At 42.9% G+C, this 23,641-nt stretch overlaps 1 pseudogene; it reads left to right on the top strand.

The window, feature by feature from the left end:
• The first annotated feature begins 1,653 nt into the window (after positions 1 to 1,653).
• LOC122931130 lies at positions 1,654 to 3,568 on the top strand (annotated as a pseudogene).
• The last annotated feature ends 20,073 nt before the right edge of the window (positions 3,569 to 23,641 follow it).

Here is a 23,641-nt window from a genome sequence, read left to right as displayed (position 1 = left end):
GGCAGCGGCCCAAGATGAAGGTTATTGCCAAAAATGGGTGTTTTTTCAAAGCCAGAAAATTATTGAAGTATTTCAAACTTGTTTTTAACAATCACAGATGCAGCAAAGGCTGCAATATTAAGTATTTTTGCCCAAAAAGGGTGTTTTTTTTATAACAGAATATGGCAGCTGTATATAATGCTTGAATTTCACACGTGCAGATGCAGCAAGGGTTGTAAAATTGTGTAATAGGGTGTTTTTTAAAACCCAAAAAATTATAGCTGTATTTCTAGCTTAAATTGCACACTGACTAATTCGGCAGCGGCCCAAGATGAAGGCTATTGCCAAAAATTGGTGTTTTGTCAAAGCCAGAAAATTATTGAAGTATGTCAAGCTTGTTTTTAACAATAACAGATACAGCAAAGGCTGCAATATTAAGTATTTTTCCCAAACAGAATATGACAGCAGTATATAACGCTTGAATTTCACACGTGCTGATGTAGGAAGGTCTGTAAAATTGTATATTTTGCCCAAAAATTGTGTTTTTAAAACCCAGAAAATTATACCTTTTTTTTTCTAGCTTAAATTGCACACTGACAATGCTGCAAAGGCGCCAGATGTAGGATATTGCCAAAAATGTTTTTTTTATTTTTTAAAACCAGATTATCATTGCAGTATTTCAAGCTTGGATTTGAATGTCACAAAAGCACATATGCAGTGCTGCTGCACTGAGCTTGCACAAAATGGCCGCCACCGCCCACCTAACTAACAGACGGATAAAAGTTATTTTTCTCTGTCACTGGGCTCAGGGCAGGGTAAAACGATTGTGCACTGTACCCACACAACAAAATCTATGTAGATCGCTGAGTTCAATTGGAGTTCTGATTAAAGATTCTGTTCTATTCTCTCCCTCACAGCAGCAGCATCCTATGCCTACACTAAGCACAGCAGAGTGACGTGCAGCGCTACATGACTCCAGCTTATATAGAGGCTGGGTCACATGCTGCACTGGCCAATCACAGCCATGCCATTAGTAGGCATGGCTGTGGTGGCTTCTGAGGGCACACAGTTAAACGCTTGTTGATTGGCTGCTCTGCAGCCTTTCAAAAAGTGCCAAGAAGTCGCCGAACCCAAACTTTTACTGAAATATTTGGGTTCGGGTCCGAGGTCCAAAAATCCTAAAGTTAGGTAGGGTTCGCTCAACCCTAGTTACCACGAAGCGCAAAAAAGTTTGCCTTCGGTGCGAATCAAATTTTTCCTGAAATACGGATAGAATTCTACTTTGTCAGCTTCAAATCGCTCATGTCTACTGATATGTGATGTTTCCACCCTTTGGAATTCCACCCTCCATATTTTGGACCGACTATACGAACAGAGAAAAGCCATGAACAATTTCTTTACGATCCAAGCGGACAGGAGTATTCCCTTGTGTAACTTCGATGTCAGCCAGTGGCAGCTCATGCGTGACACCTGCTGTTTGCTCAAGCCCTTTGAGAAGGCGACATTATTTGTCAGTTGCCAGGACTATGGGATGAACAACATCATTCTACTGCTTCATTTCCTGGAACAGATGCTGGTAAATATGTCTGGTCAGGTGACTGGAGATGTGGAGCCTAGAAAGATGGCAGCAGAGTTTGTATACATTTGTCTGTGAAGATCTCTGTTTACAAGAATATGGAAACACCTACTGATGGGGTGTTAACCCTCAGAAGTAGGTCATCAGCACGAAGGAGCAGTCATTTTCACAGTTTGAGGTATCCTCCCAAAAGCTTGACCTCGGCAAGTCGGCGGTCTGCATTGCGAAACTTGTCTAAAATAAAAATTCAGCAGTGCACACCCTTGTAGGAAACTCTTGATCCGGCACAGGCTGCTTTGCTCCTTCAAAAACAATGGATACTGTACAGCGTGACACCTATGTATAATTTCTCATACACCAGACTGAAAGAGTATTCGAAGAACCTGTCCGCCCACATAGCTGCCGAGAAGCAGAAGGGTCTTGCCATTAAGGTGGGCTCAGTGCTGAACCTAAAGCCAATTTTTCTGGTTTACCTGGACTCAAAGGAAAGGACAGAGATCAATTGGCTTTGCTCATACAGATTTCATCCATGCCTCCACTCACCAAGGCAAGCACAGAGGACCAGATTGTGTGGACAGGTTGGTTCTGCGGGACATACACAGAGGACAATCTATTGGAGGTGTTAGCAGAGACATTTACTTGCCTCCCCTCTTCCTGTGTAACGGCTCTGAGGCTCTCACGGCTATCATAGGGATCGGTAAGTTGGTGATCAGTTCTCAGGACCTTATGTGGCTAGCAGCAATGTGGACCGGGTATGACGTGTCTGGATCAGTGTCGGCCACAAAGCTTGTTTTCGCTGTTCCCGTCGAACCTCGCATGGACATTTCTTATGCCATCCACGCAGAGGACTTCAAGACTTTATGTAATGATATTTGTAAATCAAAGGATGAGGTCACGGAGGAAGTGGACAATTTATTCCAATGTCTTTACTCGCATTTCTTCAGACACTTTAGAATCCACTTATCAGATTTATAGGAAATCTCATGGCATCTCACGATGTATTCGACTACAAGAAAATTATTTTAAGCTTGTCTCCACATGGTTTCGCATCCCGGTTAGGCTTAAACAAAGGGATGCCTCGATCTAGACACATGCTGGAAGTGCAACTCTTCACAGGGCACATACATCCACATGTGGTGGACATGCCCTGTATTAACTCCCTGCTGGTAAGAGGTACTGAATCTGATGAAACAAATATGCTCTTTGACCTCAGACCCCTCCTCAGTCTCCATCCTCCTCAACATTAGACTTGAAGGAATCCCTCCTGGGAAAAGGATCCTTTTCCAACACCTCATGGACTCTGCAAAATCTCTAATTCCACAACAGTGGAATCAACAGAAAGCCCCTAGCATAGCTCAATGGCTACAAAAATTTAATTTCTTCTTCCTGATGGAAGAACTATCAGCTTGGGAACTACGCTCTCACACTAAATTTCAAATGATCTGGCATGACTGGATCATGTTTCGGTCAACTCCTCAGATATTACAACAGATCGGTTCATTATCTCAAACTACTCTGGACTGAATCTGAAACACAAATCCCGAACCCTGCCCCCTTCCATTTCAACTCCCCTCTCCTCCCTTTTCTCCTCCTAACCTCCCCCCCTCTGTCCATCCCCCCATTTAAAACATTTATAAAACTCCTAATAAGAAGTTTGATTCTTTATCCAATCTTACATGCAAGGTACTTCTAATTATGTATGATATGCATCTACCTGTACATTGTGAATGTTTAACTTGTACTCAGATGTTGCACCATCACAGTTTCTCTCTGATACTGTACCTTGTACTATAATTGTTCAATTGTTATTCCGAATTAGATCTGGATCTTACTATAAAACCAATAAAAAGAGAATTGAAAAGAATCCCCTTATCAGCAACCTAACTCGTCACAGTGACGGCATCTGTGGCATCAGTGCATTCTGAAGGAAAAGTTAAGTTCCTCAGTAAGGACTACCTAATCTGAGTGCTGGGATTGATCACGGAGCTGGCCATTAATAACATCCAGTATTGAACACATGGACGACTCTCATTTCGGACCTTGTCCACAATGTTCGGGACCCCCCGGATGTCTTACATGTCTTAGACATGATCCCTGCAGTGTTTTTTATATGTTATACCGCTTCTTACCATTCTGTTGAAGTGGCTGTAAGACCTGCACATACTAAGGTTTATTTATGAAGATTTTTGGGTGTGACTTATATCGACCAGTTACCTACCAGCTGTTATTGTGAAGCCTGCATTGTAGGAATGAGCTGGAATCGACTTGTTTGCTGGACTGTCCTCCAGTTATCAGCTATAACCCCATACATTTCATGATCGTGGCCATCCCGACACTGGTCGTTAATCCATTCTTGATGATGAAGCACTTGTTTTTTCAGTTTGTCTTTGAAATATTGTGGCTTTGTCGCTTCTGTGTTGTATTTTATATGTTTTAATGTCCTGTTTGTGAAATAAACATTTTTTTTTCTCTCGTTCAAAAAAATATAATAATTGGCTTGTGATTTGGTAGCCAAAAGCTGGAGTGAGTACAAAACACAGAAGACTTGCAAATATTTAATTCATGTGTTTTCTCTGTTTTGGATCCACACCTGCTTTTTTTGGCATTAGCAATACTGATGGATTATTGATCAAATGCTGACCGAGTGAAAGCAGATGCTCAACAGACAGGATTAGTTTTTTGGGGAGTTATTGTTCTGGCGGATCAGAGGAAGGGTAAAATAATCAGTGACGTCAACACAAACTTACTGCTGACACCCTCTCCACTCGGGAGGCTCTACTTGTTTAAGCATTTAATAGAATCTGCTGACGACTGTATAAAAGGAGTTTGCTTCTTCTTGGCGCTAACATCGACCTGTAAGGCTGAGTTCATACTTGAGTTATTTTGTCAGTTTTGGCCCCGTGACTGCCCAAATAAGTGAATTGTGCAGTGATTTTAAGAGCAACGCCTGTCATCTGCATGTCATAGTGACTCACAGTATTATTTCACTACCAAAGCAGACTCCCTATGCATGTTACTGCAAGGCATAGTTTTCTACACCACTATAAAGGCTCTCTGCAGCCAGGAAATAGTCTTTTTTATTGCGATTCGCTGCAAATAAATTCAGATTTAACCAAATTTTTTTTGTTAAATTTGGTGAACTGGCAAATCGAATTTTTGAAAAATTAGCTCATCTCTAATCAAGAGGCACTGCAGAGATGCATAGAGAATCATCAGTTTTTATAGCGCATAGAGTTACCTTTTACTTTTTTTTATATATGTCTCCAGCAGTACCACAGATATGTCATTATGACCCTTACTCTCTAATGATAAAATAACTTTCTTCATGCTATCCCAGTCTACACAGGAAAGATGACAACTGAGCTGCAGAGACAGAAGTCAGCATATCAGAAGTCAGCAGGTCCTGACAAAAAAATATTTTAGTCCTCCTCCTGGGTAAGCCCTTTCTGAGTTCAGTGTCGATAGGAAGACCACGGCACTCAAGAGAGAATGTTGCATAAATGTCTTATTTATTTTCTTATTTTGTTTTATATTTTTTTTTATGTATATACAGTACAGACCAAGAGTTTGGACACATCTTCTCATTCAAAAAGTTTTCTTTATTTTCAAGACTATGAAAATTGTAGATTCACACTGAAGGCATCAGAACTATGAATTAACACATGTGGAATTATATACATAACAAAAAAGTGTGAAACAACTGAAAATATGTCATATTCTAGATTCTTCGTAGTAGCCACCTTTTGCATTGATTGCTGCTTTGCACACTCTTGGCATTCTCTTGATGAGCTTCAAGAGGTAGTCACCTGAAATGGTTTTCACTTCACAGGTGTGCCCTGTCAGGTTTAATAAGTGGGATTTCTTGCCTTATAAATGGGACCATAAGTTGCGTTGTGGAGAAGTCAGGTGGATACACAGCTGATAGTCCTACTGAATAGACTGTTAGAATTTGTATTATTGCAAGAAAAAAGCAGCTAAGTAAAGAAAAACAAGTGGCCATCATTACTTTAAGAAATGAAGGTCAGTCAGTCTGAAAAATTGGGAAAACTTTGAAAGTGTCCCCAAGTGCAGTCACAAAAACCATCAAGCGCTACAAAGAAACTAGCTCACATGCGGACCGCCCCAGGAAAGGAAGACCAAGAGTCACCTCTGCTGCGGAGGATAAGTTCATCCGAGTCACCAGACTCAGAAATCGCAGGTTAACAGGAGCTCAGATTAGAGACCAGGTCAATGCCACACAGAGTTCTAGCAGCAGACACATCTCTAGAACAACTGTTAAGAGGAGACTGTATGAATCAGGCCTTCATGGTAGAATATATGCTAGGAAACCACTGCTAAGGACAGGCAACAAGCAGAAAAGACTTGTTTGGGCTAAAGAACACAAGGAATGGACATTAGACCAGTGGAAATCTGTGCTTTGGTCTGATGAGTCCAAATTTGAGATCTTTGGTTCCAACTAGAGTTGAGCGAACACCTGGATGTTCGGGTTCGAGAAGTTCGGCCGAACATCCCGGAAATGTTCGGGTTCGGGATCCGAACCCGATCCGAACTTCGTCCCGAACCCGAACCCCATTGAAGTCAATGGGGACCCGAACTTTTCGGCACTAAAAAGGCTGTAAAACAGCCCAGGAAAGAGCTAGAGGGCTGCAAAAGGCAGCAACATGTAGGTAAATCCCCTGCAAACAAATGTGGATAGGGAAATGAATTAAAATAAAAATTAAATAAATAAAAATTAACCAAAATCAATTGGAGAGAGGTTCCATAGCAGAGAATCTGGCTTCCCGTCACCCACCACTGGAACAGTCCATTCTCAGATATTTAGGCCCCGGCACCCAGGCAGAGGAGAGAGGTCCCGTAACAGAGAATCTGTCTTCATGTCAGCAGAGAATTAGTCTGCATGTCATAGCAGAGAATGAGGCTTCACGTCAGCCACCACTGCAACAGTCCATTGGCATATATTTAGGCCCAGCACCCAGGCAGAGGAGGGAGGTCCCGTAACAGAGAATCTGTCTTCATGTCAGCAGAGAATTAGTCTGCATGTCATAGCAGAGAATGAGGCTTCACGTCAGCCACCACTGCAACAGTCCATTGGCATATATTTAGGCCCAGCACCCAGGCAGAGGAGGGAGGTCCCGTAACAGAGAATCTGTCTTCATGTCAGCAGAGAATTAGTCTGCATGTCATAGCAGAGAATGAGGCTTCACGTCAGCCACCACTGGAACAGTCCATTCTCAGATATTTAGGCCCCGGCACCCAGGCAGAGGAGAGAGGTCCCGTAACAGAGAATCTGTCTTCATGTCAGCAGAGAATTAGTCTGCATGTCATAGCAGAGAATGAGGCTTCACGTCAGCCACCACTGCAACAGTCCATTGGCATATATTTAGGCCCAGCACCCAGGCAGAGGAGAGAGGTCCCGTAACAGACAATCTGGCTTCATGTCAGCAGAGAATCAGTCTTCATATCATAGCAGAGAATCAGGCTTCACGTCACCCACCACTGTAAGAGTCAATTTTCATAAATTTAGGCCCAGAACCCAGGTAGAGGAGAAAGGTCCCGTAACAGACAATCTGGCTTCATGACAGCAGAGAATCAGTCTGCATGTCATAGCAGAGAATCAGGCTTCACGTCAGCCACCACTGCAACAGTCCATTGTCATAAATTTAGGCCCAGCACCCAGGCAGAGGAGAGAGGTCCCGTAACAGACAATCTGGCTTCATGTCAGCAGAGAATTAGTCTGCATGTCATAGCAGAGAATCAGGCTTCATGTCAGCCACCACTGCAACAGTCCATTGGCATATATTTAGGCCTAGCACACAGGCAGAGGAGAGGTTCATTCAACTTTGGGTAGCCTCGCAATATAATGGTAAAATGAAAATAAAAATAGGATTGAATGAGGAAGTGCCCTGGAGTCCAATAATATATGGTTATGGGGAGGTAGTTAATGTCTAATCTGGACAAGGGACGGACAGGTCCTGTGGGATCCATGCCTGGTTCATTTTTATGAACGTCAGCTTGTCCACATTGGCTGTAGACAGGCGGCTGCGTTTGTCTGTAATGACGCCCCCTGCCGTGCTGAATACACGTTCAGACAAAACGCTGGCTGCCGGGCAGGCCAGCACCTCCAAGGCATAAAAGGCTAGCTCTGGCCACGTGGACAATTTAGAGACCCAGAAGTTGAATGGGGCCGAACCATCAGTCAGTACGTGGAGGGGTGTGCACACGTACTGTTCCACCATGTTAGTAAAATGTTGCCTCCTGCTAACACGTTGCGTATCAGGTGGTGGTGCAGTTAGCTGTGGCGTGTTGACAAAAGTTTTCCACATCTCTGCCATGCTAACCCTGCCCTCAGAGGAGCTGGCCGTGACACAGCTGCCTTGGCGACCTCTTGCTCCTCCTCTGCCTTGGCCTTGGGCTTCCACTTGTTCCCCTGTGACATTTGGGAATGCTCTCAGTAGCGCGTCTACCAACGTGCGCTTGTACTCGCGCATCTTCCTATCACGCTCCAGTGCAGGAAGTAAGGTGGGCACATTGTCTTTGTAGCGTGGATCCAGCAGGGTGGCAACCCAGTAGTCCGCACAGGTTAAAATGTGGGCAACTCTGCTGTCGTTGCGCAGGCACTGCAGCATGTAGTCGCTCATGTGTGCCAGGCTGCCCAGGGGTAAGGACAAGCTGTCCTCTGTGGGAGGCGTATCGTCATCGTCCTGCCTTTCCCCCCAGCCACGCACCAGTGATGGACCCGAGCTGCGTTGGGTGCCACCCCGCTGTGACCATGCTTCATCCTCATCCTCCTCCACCTCCTCCTCATCCTCGTCCTCCTCGTCCTCCAGTAGTGGGCCCTGGCTGGCCACATTTGTACCTGGCCTCTGCTGTTGCAAAAAACCTCCCTCTGAGTCACTTCGAAGAGACTGGCCTGAAAGTGCTAAAAATGACCCCTCTTCCTCATCCTCCTCCTCCTCCTCCTGGGCCACCTCCTGTTCCATCATCGCCCTAAGTGTTTTCTCAAGGAGACATAGAAGTGGTATTGTAACGCTGATAACGGTGTCATCGCCACTGGCCATGTTGGTGGAGTACTCGAAACAGCGCAACAGGGCACACAGGTCTCGCATGGAGGCCCAGTCATTGGTGGTGAAGTGGTGCTGTTCTGTAGTGCGACTGACCCGTGCGTGCTGCAGCTGAAACTCCACTATGGCCTGCTGCTGCTCGCACAGTCTGTCCAGCATGTGCAAGGTGGAGTTCCACCTGGTGGGCACGTCGCATATGAGGCGGTGAGCGGGAAGGCCGAAGTTACGCTGTAGCGCAGACAGGCGAGCAGCAGCAGGATGTGAACGCCGGAAGCGCGAACAGACGGCCCGCACTTTATGCAGCAGCTCTGACATGTCGGGGTAGTTGTGAATGAACTTCTGCACCACCAAATTCAGCACATGCGCCAAGCAAGGGATGTGCGTCAAATTGGCTAGTCCCAGAGCTGCAACGAGATTTCGCCCATTATCACACACCACCAGGCCGGGCTTGAGGCTCACCGGCAGCAACCACTCGTCGGTCTGTTGTTCTATACCCCGCCACAACTCCTGTGCGGTGTGGGGCCTGTCCCCCAAACATATGAGTTTCAGAATGGCCTGCTGACGTTTACCCCGGGCTGTGCTGAAGTTGGTGGTGAAGGTGTGTGGCTGACTGGATGAGCAGGTGGAAGAAGAGGAGGAGGAAGCCGAGAAGGAGGAGGTGGCAACAGGAGGCAAAGAATGTTGCCCTGCGATCCTTGGCGGCGGAAGGACGTGCGCCAAACAGCTCTCCGCCTGGGGCCCAGCTGCCACTACATTTACCCAGTGTGCAGTTAGGGAGATATAGCGTCCCTGGCCGTGCTTACTGGTCCACGTATCTGTGGTTAGGTGGACCTTGCCACAGATGGCGTTGCGCAGTGCACACTTGATTTTATCGGATACTTGGTTGTGCAGGGAAGGCACGGCTCTCTTGGAGAAGTAGTGCCGGCTGGGAACAACATACTGTGGGACAGCAAGCGACATGAGCTGTTTGAAGCTGTCTGTGTCCACCAGCCTAAATGACAGCATTTCATAGGCCAGTAGTTTAGAAATGCTGGCATTCAGGGCCAGGGATCGAGGGTGGCTAGGTGGGAATTTACGCTTTCTATCAAATGTTTGTGAGATGGAGAGCTGAACGCTGGCGTGTGACATGGTTGAGACGCTTGGTGACGGAGGTGGTGGTGGTGGTGTTGGTGGTACATCCCCTGTTTGCTGGGCGGCAGGTGCCAACGTTCCTCCAGAGGCGGAGGAAGAGGCCGAGGCGGCAGCAGCAGAATAGGCCGAGGCGGCAGCAGCAGAAGAGGTAGCAGGGGGAGCCTGAGTGACTTCCTTGGTTTTAAGGTGTTTACTCCACTGCAGTTCATGCTTTGCATGCAGGTGCCTGGTCATGCAGGTTGTGCTCAGGTTCAGAACGTTAATGCCTCGCTTCAGGCTCTGATGGCACAGCGTGCAAACCACTCGGGTCTTGTCGTCAGCACATTGTTTGAAGAAGTGCCATGCCAGGGAACTCCTTGAAGCTGCCTTTGGGGTGCTCGGTCCCAGATGGCGGCGGTCAGTAGCAGGCGGAGTCTCTTGGCGGCGGGTGTTCTGCTTTTGCCCACTGCTCCCTCTTTTGCTACGCTGTTGGCTCGGTCTCACCACTGCCTCTTCCTCCGAACTGTGAAAGTCAGTGGCACGACCTTCATTCCATGTGGGGTCTAGGACCTCATCGTCCCCTGCATCGTCTTCCACCCAGTCTTGATCCCTGACCTCCTGTTCAGTCTGCACACTGCAGAAAGACGCAGCAGTTGGCACCTGTGTTTCGTCATCATCAGAGACATGCTGAGGTGGTATTCCCATGTCCTCATCATCAGGAAACATAAGTGGTTGTGCGTCAGTGCATTCTATGTCTTTCACCGCTGGGGAAGGGCTAGGTGGATGCCCTTGGGAAACCCTGCCAGCGGAGTCTTCAAACAGCATAAGAGACTGCTGCATAACTTGAGGCTGAGACAGTTTCCCTGGTATGCATGGGGGTGATGTGACAGACTGATGGGGTTGGTTTTCAGGCGCCATCTGTGCGCTTTCTGCAGAAGACTGGGTGGGAGATAATGTGAACGTGCTGGATCCACTGTCGGCCACCCAATTGACTAATGCCTGTACCTGCTCAGGCCTTACCATCCTTAGAACGGCATTGGGCCCCACCATATATCGCTGTAAATTCTGGCGGCTACTGGGACCTGAAGTAGTTGGTACACTAGGACGTGTGGATGTGGCAGAACGGCCACGTCCTCTCCCAGCACCAGAGGGTCCACTAACACCACCACGACCATGTCCACGTCCGCGTCCCTTACTAGATGTTTTTCTCATTGTTATGGTTCACCACAACAACAAATATATTATTTGGCCCAATGTATTGTATTCAAATTCAGCGGGATATAAATTTGAGGCCTAGTATTTAGGCGCTGGGTGACCGGTATGGATTTAGTGACAGAATTAGACTTGGAAATGCACAGAAGCGTGTGTGTGTGAAGTTATTCTGAATGACCCAATGTGCACCTTGAATATTATATACCCTTTTAGGGATAGATTTCAAATAGCTCTGATATAGCAGAAACCACTAAATTATGAAATTGCTAAATTGGGAATTGTACTTCAACCCAGAACAAAAAATGTGCTTTGACGGACACTAAATATCTTGCCCAGCAACAACAGTACAACGGTGGGTAACGAGAGATTTAGAGGGAATTAAATTTGAGGCCTAGTATTTAGGCGCTGGGTCACCGGTATGGATTTAGTGACAGAATTAGACTTGGAAATACACAGTAGCGGGTGTGTGTGAAGTTATTCTGAATGACCCTATGTGCACCTTCAATATTATATACCCTTTTAGGGATAGATTTCAAATAGCTCTGATATAGCAGAAACCACTAAATTATGAAATTGCTAAATTGGGAATTGTACTTCAACCCAGAACAAAAAATGTGCTTTGACGGGCACTAAATAACTTTCCCAGCTACAACAGGACAACGGTAACGAGAGATTTAGAGGGATTTAAATTTGAGGCCTAGTATTTAGGCGCTGGGTGACAGGTATGGGTTTAGTGACAGAATTAGACTTGGAAATACACAGTAGCGGGTGTGTGTGAAGTTATTCTGAATGACCCTATGTGCACCTTCAATATTATATACCCTTTTAGGGATAGATTTCAAATAGCTCTGATATAGCAGAAACCACTAAATTATGAAATTGCTAAATTGGGAATTGTACTTCAACCCAGAACAAAAAATGTGCTTTGACGGACACTAAATATCTTGCCCAGCAACAACAGTACACCGGTGGGTAACGAGAGATTTAGAGGGAATTAAATTTGAGGCCTAGTATTTAGGCGCTGGGTCACCGGTATGGATTTAGTGACAGAATTAGACTTGGAAATACACAGTAGCGGGTGTGTGTGAAGTTATTCTGAATGACCCTATGTGCACCTTCAATATTATATACCCTTTTTGGGATAGATTTCAAATAGCTCTGATATAGCAGGAACCACTAAATTATGAAATTGCTAAATTGGGAATTGTACTTCAACCCAGAACAAAAAATGTGCTTTGACGGGCACTAAATAACTTTCCCAGCTACAACAGGACAACGGTAACGAGAGATTTAGAGGGATTTAAATTTGAGGCCTAGTATTTAGGCGCTGGGTGACAGGTATGGGTTTAGTGACAGAATTAGACTTGGAAATACACAGTAGCGGGTGTGTGTGAAGTTATTCTGAATGACCCTATGTGCACCTTCAATATTATATACCCTTTTTGGGATAGATTTCAAATAGCTCTGATATAGCAGAAACCACTAAATTATGAAATTGCTAAATTGGGAATTGTACTTCAACCCAGAACAAAAAATGTGCTTTGACGGACACTAAATATCTTGCCCAGCAACAACAGTACAGCGGTGGGTAACGAGAGATTTAGAGGGAATTAAATTTGAGGCCTAGTATTTAGGCGCTGGGTCACCGGTATGGATTTAGTGACAGAATTAGACTTGGAAATACACAGTAGCGGGTGTGTGTGAAGTTACTCTGAATGACCCTATGTGCACCTTCAATATTATATACCCTTTTTGGGATAGATTTCAAATAGCTCTGATATAGCAGGAACCACTAAATTATGAAATTGCTAAATTGGGAATTGTATTTCAACCCAGAACAAGAAATGTGCTTGAACGGACACTAAATAACTCGCCCAGCTACAGCACTAGGGACAGATTTAGCTGGATATAAATTTGAGGCCTAGTATTTAGGCGCTGGGTGACCGGTATGGATTTAGTGACAGAATTAGACTGGGATATGGCCAAAAAATGAACAGACTATTGCTGGTTAAATGCACTTGGTGTGACAGCTTCACCCTGATGTAGGCTTTAGCCAAAAAACAACCACACCATTGAGGGTTAAATGCACTTGGTGACAGGCGCAGCTTGCCCCTGATTTTGTATATGGCCAAAAAATGAACAGACTATTGCTGGTTAAATGCACTTGGTGTGACAGCTTCACCCTGATGTAGGCTTTAGCCAAAAAACAACCACACCATTGAGGGTTAAATGCACTTGGTGACAGGCGCAGCTTGCCCCTGATTTTGTATATGGCCAAAAAATGAACAGACTATTGCTGGTTAAATGCACTTGGTGTGACAGCTTCACCCTGATGTAGGCTTTAGCCAAAAAACAACCACACCATTGAGGGTTAAATGCACTTGGTGACAGGCGCAGCTTGCCCCTGATTTTGTATATGGCCAAAAAATGAACAGACTATTGCTGGTTAAATGCACTTGGTGTCACAGCTTCACCCTGATGTAGGCTTTAGCCAAAAAACAACCACACCATTGAGGGTTAAATGCACTTGGTCGCAGCTTGTGCTGGCGCACCACAAGACACAAAATGGCCGCCGATCACCCCAGAAAAATGAGACTGACAAACGGTCTGTGCAGCCTAAAAACAGTGAGCAATTGAGGATCAGCAGCTCAATGATCCACAGCTGCAGATCGATCAGTTAATCAAGTCCTTTGGAGGAGTTAATCTGCCTAATCTCGCCCTACTGTCGCAGCCGCAACCTCTCCCTACGCTAATCAGAGCAGAGTGACGGGCGGCGCTATGTGACTCCAGCTTAAATAGAGGCTGGGTCACATGGTGCTCTGGCCAATCACAGCCATGCCAATAGTAGGCATGGCTGTGATGGCCTCTTGGGGCAAGTAGTATGACGCTTGTTGATTGGCTGCTTTGCAGCCTTTCAAAAAGCGCCAAGAAAGCGTCACAAAAGCGCGAAGAAAGCGACGAACACCGAACCCGAACCCGGACTTTTACGAAAATGTCCGGGTTCGGGTCCGTGTCACGGACACCCCAAAATTCGGTACGAACCCGAACTATACAGTTCGAGTTCGCTCATCCCTAGTTCCAACCACAGTGTCTTTGTGCGACGCAGAAAAGGTGAACGGATGGACTCTACATGCCTGGTTCCCACCGTAAAGCATGGAGGAGGAGGAGGTGTGATGGTGTGGGGGTGCTTTGCTGGTGACACTGTTGGTGACACTGTTGGGGATTTATTCAAATATATACATTGAAGGCATACTGAACCAGCATGGCTACCACAGCATCTTGCAGCGACATGCTATTCCATCCGGTTTGCGTTTAGTTGGACCATCATTTATTTTTCAACAGGACAATGACCCCAAACACACCTCCAGGCTGTGTAAGTGCTATTTGACCATGAAGGAGAGTGATGGGGTGCTGCACCAGATGACTTTGCCTCCACACTCACCGGACCTGAACCCAATCGAGATGGTTTGGGGTGAGCTGGACCGCAGAGTGAAGGCAAAAGGGCCAACAAGTGCTAAGCATCTCTGGGAACTCCTTTAAGACTGTTGGAAGATCATTTCAGGTGACTACCTCTTGCAGCTCATCAAGAGAATGCCAAAAGTGGGCAAAGCAGTAATCAAAGCAAACGTGGCTACTTTGAAGAACCTAGAATATGACATATTTTCAGTTGTTTCACACTTTTTTGTTATGTATATAATTCCACATGTGTCAATTCATAGTTTTGATGCCTTCAGTGTGAATCTACAATTTTCATACTCATGAAAATAAAGAAAACGCTTTGAATGAGAAGCTGTGTCCAAACTTTTGGCCTGTACTGTACATAAAAAAATATAAAACAAAATATGAAAATAAATAAGATATTTATGCGACATTCTCTCTTGAGTGCCATGGTCTTCCTATCGACAATTGGTATTATACTTACCACTGAGCGCCGTCCATACTAAATGAGGAGTGCCGTTCAACTCTTGCCTTCAACTTTCTGAGTTCAGGCCCCAAAGCAGCCACTTCCCCTGCTTCCCCTATAGCTATGCCTCTGCCCTCATGGCTTCCTCTGGGGGATAATGGCCCTTTTAAAGCCTGTCTTGTTTTAATTTATGGATTATTGCTTTTGCTATATTTAGTATCTGTGAGGAGAGGATCCTTGTAAAATCTGGTGCCTTCTCCTTGTGGAACCGGAGGGCTCATCAGACCAAGACATTTTATTGTGGAACTAACAAAAAACATTGACATTGTCGTATGGCATTCTAATGAACATCACTTTTTTTTTTACTACTTTTCATTTGCGACATTGTTTGAGTGATGAGGTCTTGCTTTTTTCATATAGGAAAGTGGTCAGGTGCTCAGGCTTAACAATAGCTCTAATATTAAAGGTTCATTTACATCAGCAGAATATCAGGCCAAATATCAGGAACAAACATTTGTATGAACTCTCTTTCCCAATAATTGATCTGTGTAAATGAGACACCTATCACCTGAAAATGAGTGATCTGATTGTTATTTCTGCACAATAAATCATTTGTCTGTTGCTCATCACCATGTGTAAATAAGGATATGCTTCCAACAAACTATGAAATTGTATGGGTATGGCTATTTGAAAGCCAAAATCAGGAGTAGATCATAAAATTAGAGAAAGTATAAAGGACAGATATGATTTCTCTTTTTTTGAATTCACTTCAGGTTTTGGCTTCTAAATGGCCATACCCATAGGAAAACTGACCATGTGGCTGTACCCTATAGGGATGAGCAATCATAGTAACAATGCAAAACAAAATCAACCTAGACTCAGTACAGAGATCTATCCCATCATCTGTTTATCCCCAGGACTGTGACTGTGACAAGGGGACATCCTCTGCGTCTAGAGGAAAGAAGGTTTGTACACAAACATAGAAGAGGATTCTTTATGGTAAGAGCAGTGAGACTATGGAACTCTCTGCCTGAGGTGGTGATGGTGAGTACAATAAAGGAATTCAAGAGGGGCCTGGATGTATTTCTGGAGTGTAATAATATTACAGGCTATAGCTACTAGAGAGGGGTCGTTGATCCAGGGAGTTATTCTGATTGCCTGATTGGAGTCGGGAAATAATTTTTTATTCCCCTAAAGTGAGGAAAATTGGCTTCTACCTCACAGTTTCTTTTTTTGCCTTCCTCTGGCTCAACTTGCAGGATGACAGGCCGAACTGGATGGACAAATGTAACATGTTACTATGTTACTCTTGTCTCTATTATACTAGAATGTTAATAACCCCTTTATGAATAATTAGTTAACATTTTGATAATTTAATGCAGTGAATATAAAACACTACACACTTTGCCCTTATCTGGGATGTAAAGGCTGAATGGCTATCAAGACCCAGGCAAATTACTCACAGGCTGCCACTCAGTAACTATCCACCAATCACTATATGAAAGCTATGACATTTTATATCTAAACTGAATAAACCCTATTTAAGAGGCAATTTTTACGTAAACCTGGCTACTAACATTTATCAAATGTAATAATGCATAGGTCCCAATTAGCATTCAGTTATCACATGGATACACTAAACATATGGTATGGGCCTCATGGGTATATGCCCCTTAATTTCAAAATCAGTACCAAATGTACCAAATGTAATCAGGTATACAAAGGGATTTTCATGGACATAAGAAGTACAGGAGCTTACCTATTGGGAATATGGGGCCCATATTCTGATGATAGTCCTACAACACACACCCACACATTTTTTTATTTCCCATAGTTACAAATTTTAACTAACTGGGTTAATATGAGTGCTTGCAAGCCAAAATATCCACCTTGCAAAAGTGGTTAAGTTACTTACGATTATTCATTCACATTTAGACAAAATTGTGCCACACAGAACGTAAAATAGTTTAAAGGAAATGTATTAATGATTCCAACTTATTCTGCTTATTGAAAAGAAATCTACATGGATGATGGCTTACTTTAAGTAGATAACTTATTCCTGAATATGTGACCTTGTCAAAAACAGTGAGCATTTTGATTGAGCACCACAATGAGATATAAGTGCAGATATTATATTGGTTAATGGCATGTAAGATAATTGCTGCTCCAAGCAGTCCCAAAAAATCTAACTTTTATTATATTGATGATTTTTTCATGTTTTTTTTTTTTTAAGTTGTGCCTAACATGTAAAATAAAAAAAGAAAATAAGTATTAAATCTAGCAATATTCAAAAATGCATTTGAGAGCTAAAATGAAAGGTTCTGTTGTGAAAATGTGGGAAAACTATAAATGCACAGAAATGTAATTATTAATTCAATTCAAGCATGCATCATAAAAATGACAGATATTCCTTTGAAACAATTGAAACACTCTAAAGGTCTAAACTAAAAAAAAAAAAAAAAAAAAGCAACAACAAAACAGCCTTTGGCATTTGTGTTATTTTAGACACAAACAAAATTGCACTAGATGGAAAATAATAAGTAACTATACTGTCCAGCATGGTGAAACTTTACAAATAGAGTTTAGAATGTATTCTAAGACAAAACTCTTCTAGTATGCTTTATCATTAGTGTTGAGCGAGCATGCTCGGCCAAACTGCAGTTGGTGCGCAGGTCCACCCAAGCCATACAACAGATATAAGGCAACTTTGAGGCTTACTGGCTCTCAGTCAGATGAGAGCTGGTTTTGAATGTCTCAGTGCACAAGGCTGCCATTGTAAGGTGTGCTGACTGTATCTGTTTCATGGATAGATTGTTGGCTTGCACATACCTGGCTTTTGGCATATAGCCTTTGTGTGGCTGTCTATTGCATGTCATAGGTAATAGGAGTCCAAGATTCATCCAGGTGTCCTCCATATGCTGTTTCCAAACCATTTTGGTGGTGTTTCCATCAATTTCTAACCTTTTTCTGTAAACCATACACTCTCTTCTCTTCAGAGCAGGGGGTGCCTGGTTTAATGTTTGGGCTTGGTAGAGCACCCGAGCATCCCGATGTGTTTGGCCAAAGCACCCGAGCACTTTGGTGCTCGATCAACACTATTCATCATACCTCACCTCTGCCACTTTGTTTTGATAACAATTATGGAGTTATTGTAATTATTAAAAACAGACACAGTAAATAAAAGGACACATAAAATGAGTGCACTGTGTTCCATCCATAGTTATTTGTGAGTCCTTTTACGTAATGCCAGGAAAGGAAAATAGACAAACACAATTAGAGGATAAAATCACTGCGATTAGTCTGCTTTTTATGTTATGGCAGATCAATTGGTACATTATGTGAATTTATGAGGTTATTTATAGTGATGAGCGGCAGGGGCAACATTCAAATTCACAATATATCACGAATATTTAGGCAAATATTTGACAAATATTAGTGATTTTGTGATTTCGTCAAATTCTTTTTGATTGTGCTATTATGCACGCACGCATTATTAGCTAATAGCTACATAAGTGATGAAAATGGTTGGCAGCAACTTTCGAGATGGTGAGGCAGAACTCCTGATCACGCTACATTATTGTACATTACAGCACTGTTTTAAATTTAAATTCCATTCATAACAATAGCTTTATATGCAAATAGAGTTTTTCAAAGTATTCGATATCGCGCAAATCACAACTATTGATTTGAATATTTTAGCGGAATACATACAACTTCACCTTAAATCAGGTCTGACAACATAATACTGATTGTTGAACTTAGTATTGTTGGGACATCACAGCACTATTTCTGTAGCATGTATGTATGGACAGCAGAGAAATCTCTCTCACATGCACATTGCACATTTATTTTCGTGCCACACACACTATATATATATATATATATATATATATATATATATATTAAGACACAATATATACCCCACACTATATACCTCACACATACATAGTCTATAGATTAAAGTTTTTGTCCTGTTGGTCAGGAGAAGCATTCTTTGTCTGACCGCCATAATTTGTTAGTTCATTTAGCATTACCCAGGGTGCACCATGGGGAGGCGAACCAGCTGTACACCCCATACCATACCGTCATTTCACTAGACAGGTACATCTCTGCTCAGCTGGCTAATATACGATTGTTCAGCCCCACACACATACAGTACAAAAGCAATACAATGCAATCTTATAACGGTAACTATACAAACATGTGCCGCCCGTGGCCGCTTTCATGTAAATGGGTCCGCGATCCAGGAGATGCAGTGCGGTGTTTCTGGCTTCGCCTCCGAACCACAAAAAAGTAATTCATGCACTATTTTTTTGAGGAATGGATAGATCACGGACCCTTTCAAGTGAATGGGTTTGGGATCCATCTGCAGCAGACGCAAGGATGTTGCCCGTGCATCGGGGACTGCTATTGTGGTCCCCAATGCCACGGAAGGGCCAGCACATGTTTGTGTGCATGAGCCCTAAATCTAATATTAGACCTTTAAATACTTAATTTTTTTTTTTGCTGTGTTGTTGATGACATTATTTTCAATCCGTATATGTAAAAAATTTGGGATTATATGCTTGCATCTTTATCCTGCAGCGCATGTTGGAGCGGGGATATTACAGGACACGGGTCCATGATAAAAAAAACTGCAGATTGTGAGGGGGATCCGCTTTGAATTGTGGCGTGAATTCCAAACAAGCCACAAGAAGATGGCCATTGCGACAAAATGGTCTGATATTAAGAGGAGGCACGAGGAGCGGATCACAGAGATCCGTGATAGAAAATGCCCAGGTACAATGCTTACATTACTTTTATATCTTTCGCCAACACTCTGTAATGTATATACTGTATATAGTTATGCAAATAATTATTTCATCCCTTTACAAATGATTACTTAGTAATATCTGGTGTGGCAATTACTAAATCAGATGGTTATGGTTACATCATACATCTCTACCTCGCTGTGAGTATATATTTATATTTATATATACAGACGTGGACAAAATTGTTGGTACCCTTTGGTCAATGAAAGAAAAAGTCACAATGGTCACAGAAATAACTTTAATCTGACAAAAGTAATAATAAATTAAAATTCTATAAATGTTAACCAATGAAAGTCAGACATTGTTTTTCAACCATGCTTCAACAGAATTATGTAAAAAAATAAACTCATGAAACAGGCATGGACAAAAATGATGGTACCCCTAGAAAACACAGAACATAATGTGACCAAAGGGACATGTTAATTCAAGGTGTGTCCACTAATTAGCATCACAGGTGTCTACAACCTTGTAATCAGCCATTGGGCCTATATATATGGCTCCAGGTAATCACTGTGTTGTTTGGTGATATGGTGTGTACCACACTCGACATGGACCAGAGGAAGCAAAGGAAAGAGCTGTCTCAAGAGATCAGAAAGAAAATTATAGACAAGCATGTTAAAGGTAAAGGCTATAAGACCATCTCCAAGCAACTAGATGTTCCTGTGAGTACAGTTGCACATATTATTCATAAGTTTAAGATCCATGGGACTGTAGCCAACCTCCCTGGACGTGGCCGCAGGAGGAAAATTGATGACAAATCTAAGAGACGGATAATCCGAATGGTAACAAAAGAGCCTAGAAAGACTTCTAAAGAGATTCAAGGTGAACTTCATGCTCAAGGAACATCAGTGTCAGATCGCACCATCCGTCGTTGTTTGAGCCAAAGTGGACTACATGGGAGACGACCAAGGAGGACACCATTGTTGAAAACGAATCATAAAAAAGCAAGACTGGAATATGCCAAACTACATGTTGACAAGCCACAAAGCTTCTGGGAGAATGTCCTGTGGACAGATGAGACAAAAATCGAAGTTTTTGCCAAGGCACATCAGCTGTATGTTCACAGACGAAAAAATGAAGCATATCAAGAAAAGAACACTGTCCCTACTGTGAAACATGGAGGAGGCTCTGTTATGTTCTGGGGCTGCTTTGCTGCGTCTGGCACAGGGTGTCTTGAATCTGTGCAGGGTACAATGAAATCTCAAGACTATCAAGGAATTCTAGAGAGAAATGTACTAGCCAGTGTCAGAAAGCTTGGTCTCAGTCGCAGGTCATGGGTCTTGCAACAGGACAATGACCCAAAACACACCGCTAAAAACACCCAAGAATGGCTAAGAGGAAAAAATTGGACTATTCTAAAGTGGCCTTCTATGAGCCCTGACCTCAATCCTATTGAGCATCTTTGGAAGGAGCTGAAACATGCAGTCTGGAAAAGGCACCCTTCAAACCGGACACAACTGGAGCAGTTTGCTCATGAGGAGTGGGCCAAAATACCTGCTGAGAGGTGCAGATGTCTCATTGACAGTTACAGGAAGCGTTTGATTGCAGTGATTGCCTCAAAAGGTTGCGCAACAAAATATTAAGTTAGGGGTACCATCATTTTTGTCCATGCCTGTTTCATGAGTTTATTTTTTTACATAATTCTGTTGAAGCATGGTTGAAAAACAATGTCTGACTTTCATTGGTTAACATTTATAGAATTTTAATTTATTATTACTTTTGTCAGATTAAAGTTATTTCTGTGACCATTGTGACTTTTTCTTTCATTGACCAAAGGGTACCAACAATTTTGTCCACGTCTGTATATATATTTTTTTATTTTTTATTTTTTTTATTTATATACACAGCAATGTTAGAATGTATGATGTAACCGGCTGATTTTGTACGTTTCACACACATAAATATCTATATACTTGTGTGTGTGTATACATAAACTGCAATCATGAATCAGTATTCTAGCAAAAGGCCCCGTCCATCATTACATTACATACATCCGACACTTAATTCGGATTTGTTATGAGTTCTGAATTGTTTGTCAAAATTCTGAACATTGTGTGATTATAGGTGTTTCCCTTCTGTCCATCCACCACAGATCTTCTACAGAGGATCTGAGGGTGGTGGAGGTCTCTGAGGAGGAAGAGGAGTACAGAGAGCAGGCCGGACCCTCTGGGCAGCAGGATGCCCCTCCCCCACCTGATGTGGGCGAAGTTGTGGAGGTCGAGGCAGAAGCCTCTCAGGCGTTTGTTTCCCCGCCCCCATGTCCAGTTGATGAAGAGGAGGAGATAGTCACCACCCCCCGCCAAGAGGGTAAATATGTGTACACAGCAAAATAAATCTGTACCCATATAACATATACAGAAACATTAACCCTTTCTACCGCATGTCAGTTTTTAACCTCCGGTCAAGTCCATTTTTAGCAAATGTGTCACTTTATGTGTTAATAACTTTAAAATGCTTTTACTTATCCAGGCCATTGTGAAATTTTTTCATCACATATTGTACTTCATGTTGACAGTCTTACAATATAGTCCATAAAATTTATTTTCATTTATCATAAAATCCAGAATTTATCAAAAATTTGAAAAAATAGCACATTTATTAATAAAAATTTCTCTACTTTTATAAGAAATAGCAATACCTTCAAAAATAGTTAACTTATTACTTAACATTCCCCATATGTCGACTTCATGTTTGGATCAGTTTTAAAATGACATTTAATTTATTCTTGATGTTACAAAGCTTAGACGTTTAGAAGCAAATATTATAATTTATAAGAAAAATTACCAAACCCAATTTTGAATGACCAATTCATTTAATATGTAACTTTCTGGGGCTTACATAGTGTAAACCACCCATAAATCACCCCATTTTTGAAACATACTCCCCCCAAGCTATTAAAAAATGATTTTTAAAACTTTGTAAACTTTTAGGTGCCTAAAGAGTGATTGGAGCATGTGATCTGACGTCACCACAGGTCATTTAGCCGGCAGCTCATCATTAAAGATGTAAGAAGAGATCGGCAACTACGCGATCAAGAGGAGAAGGTGAGTTAATTATTTTATTGTTTTTAACCCTCAATTGGCCACCTACTAAGCATTCTGTTTTCAGAATGCTATTATTTTCCCTTATAACCATGTTATAAGGGAAAATAATACAGTGAATAGACTGTCACCTAGCAACCATGCGTGAAAATCGCACCGCATCCGCATTTGCTTGCAGATGCTTGCAATTTTCACTCAGCCCCATTCATTTCTATGGGGCCTGCGTTGCATGATAAATGCACAATATAGAGCATGTTGCGATTTTCACGCAACGCATAAGTGATGCGTGAAAATCACAACTCATGTGCACAGCCCCATAGAAATGAGTGGGTCCAGATTCAGTGCGGGTGCAATGCGTTCACCTCCCGCATTGCACCCGAGCGGAAATCTCGCCCTAAGGCCTCTTTCACACGGGCGTCTTGTTTTTTTGGCCGGATGCGTTCAGGATGCGTTCAATCTTACTATGCGATTGCGTCGCGTTTCACAAGCGTGAAAAAAAAATGATCCATCCACTAGATTCACCTGTAATGCAAAGACAATATAAATAGCCCCAGCATGCAGTGTTTTGTTGGACAGCTCCATTTTTTTGGTGGAGTGGTTTTTGTGTGGTTGACGTGTGTCTTTGTTATTGGATTATCCTTTGCAGGATGTCCACTTTCACCCTGTCATGAACTGACCATGTCTTTTTGCACTGGCTGGTGTCCCGTTGTTTTGGGGAGCAGCCAGAAATGATTGAGGAGGAGCCGCGGAAGAAGCGTATGTGGGTGCATCCTATACTTTCGCAGAGGCCCAGGAAAGGACTCTTTTTTGGCCTGTACGCTGAGCTCCGTGCGCACCCTCCAAAGTTCTTCAATTATAGGCCAAAAATCCAATACATGAATGTGTGTTTACAGATTGTGAATAAAAACTTTAAAATGTATGGATCTTTTGTGGCTAATGATGTTTTC

This window comes from Bufo gargarizans, chromosome 3, assembly GCF_014858855.1.
Source record: "Bufo gargarizans isolate SCDJY-AF-19 chromosome 3, ASM1485885v1, whole genome shotgun sequence".
Lineage (NCBI taxonomy): Eukaryota > Metazoa > Chordata > Amphibia > Anura > Bufonidae > Bufo > Bufo gargarizans.
Note: the sequence above shows the minus strand (reverse complement) of the source record. Positions and strands in the feature narration are given on the sequence as shown.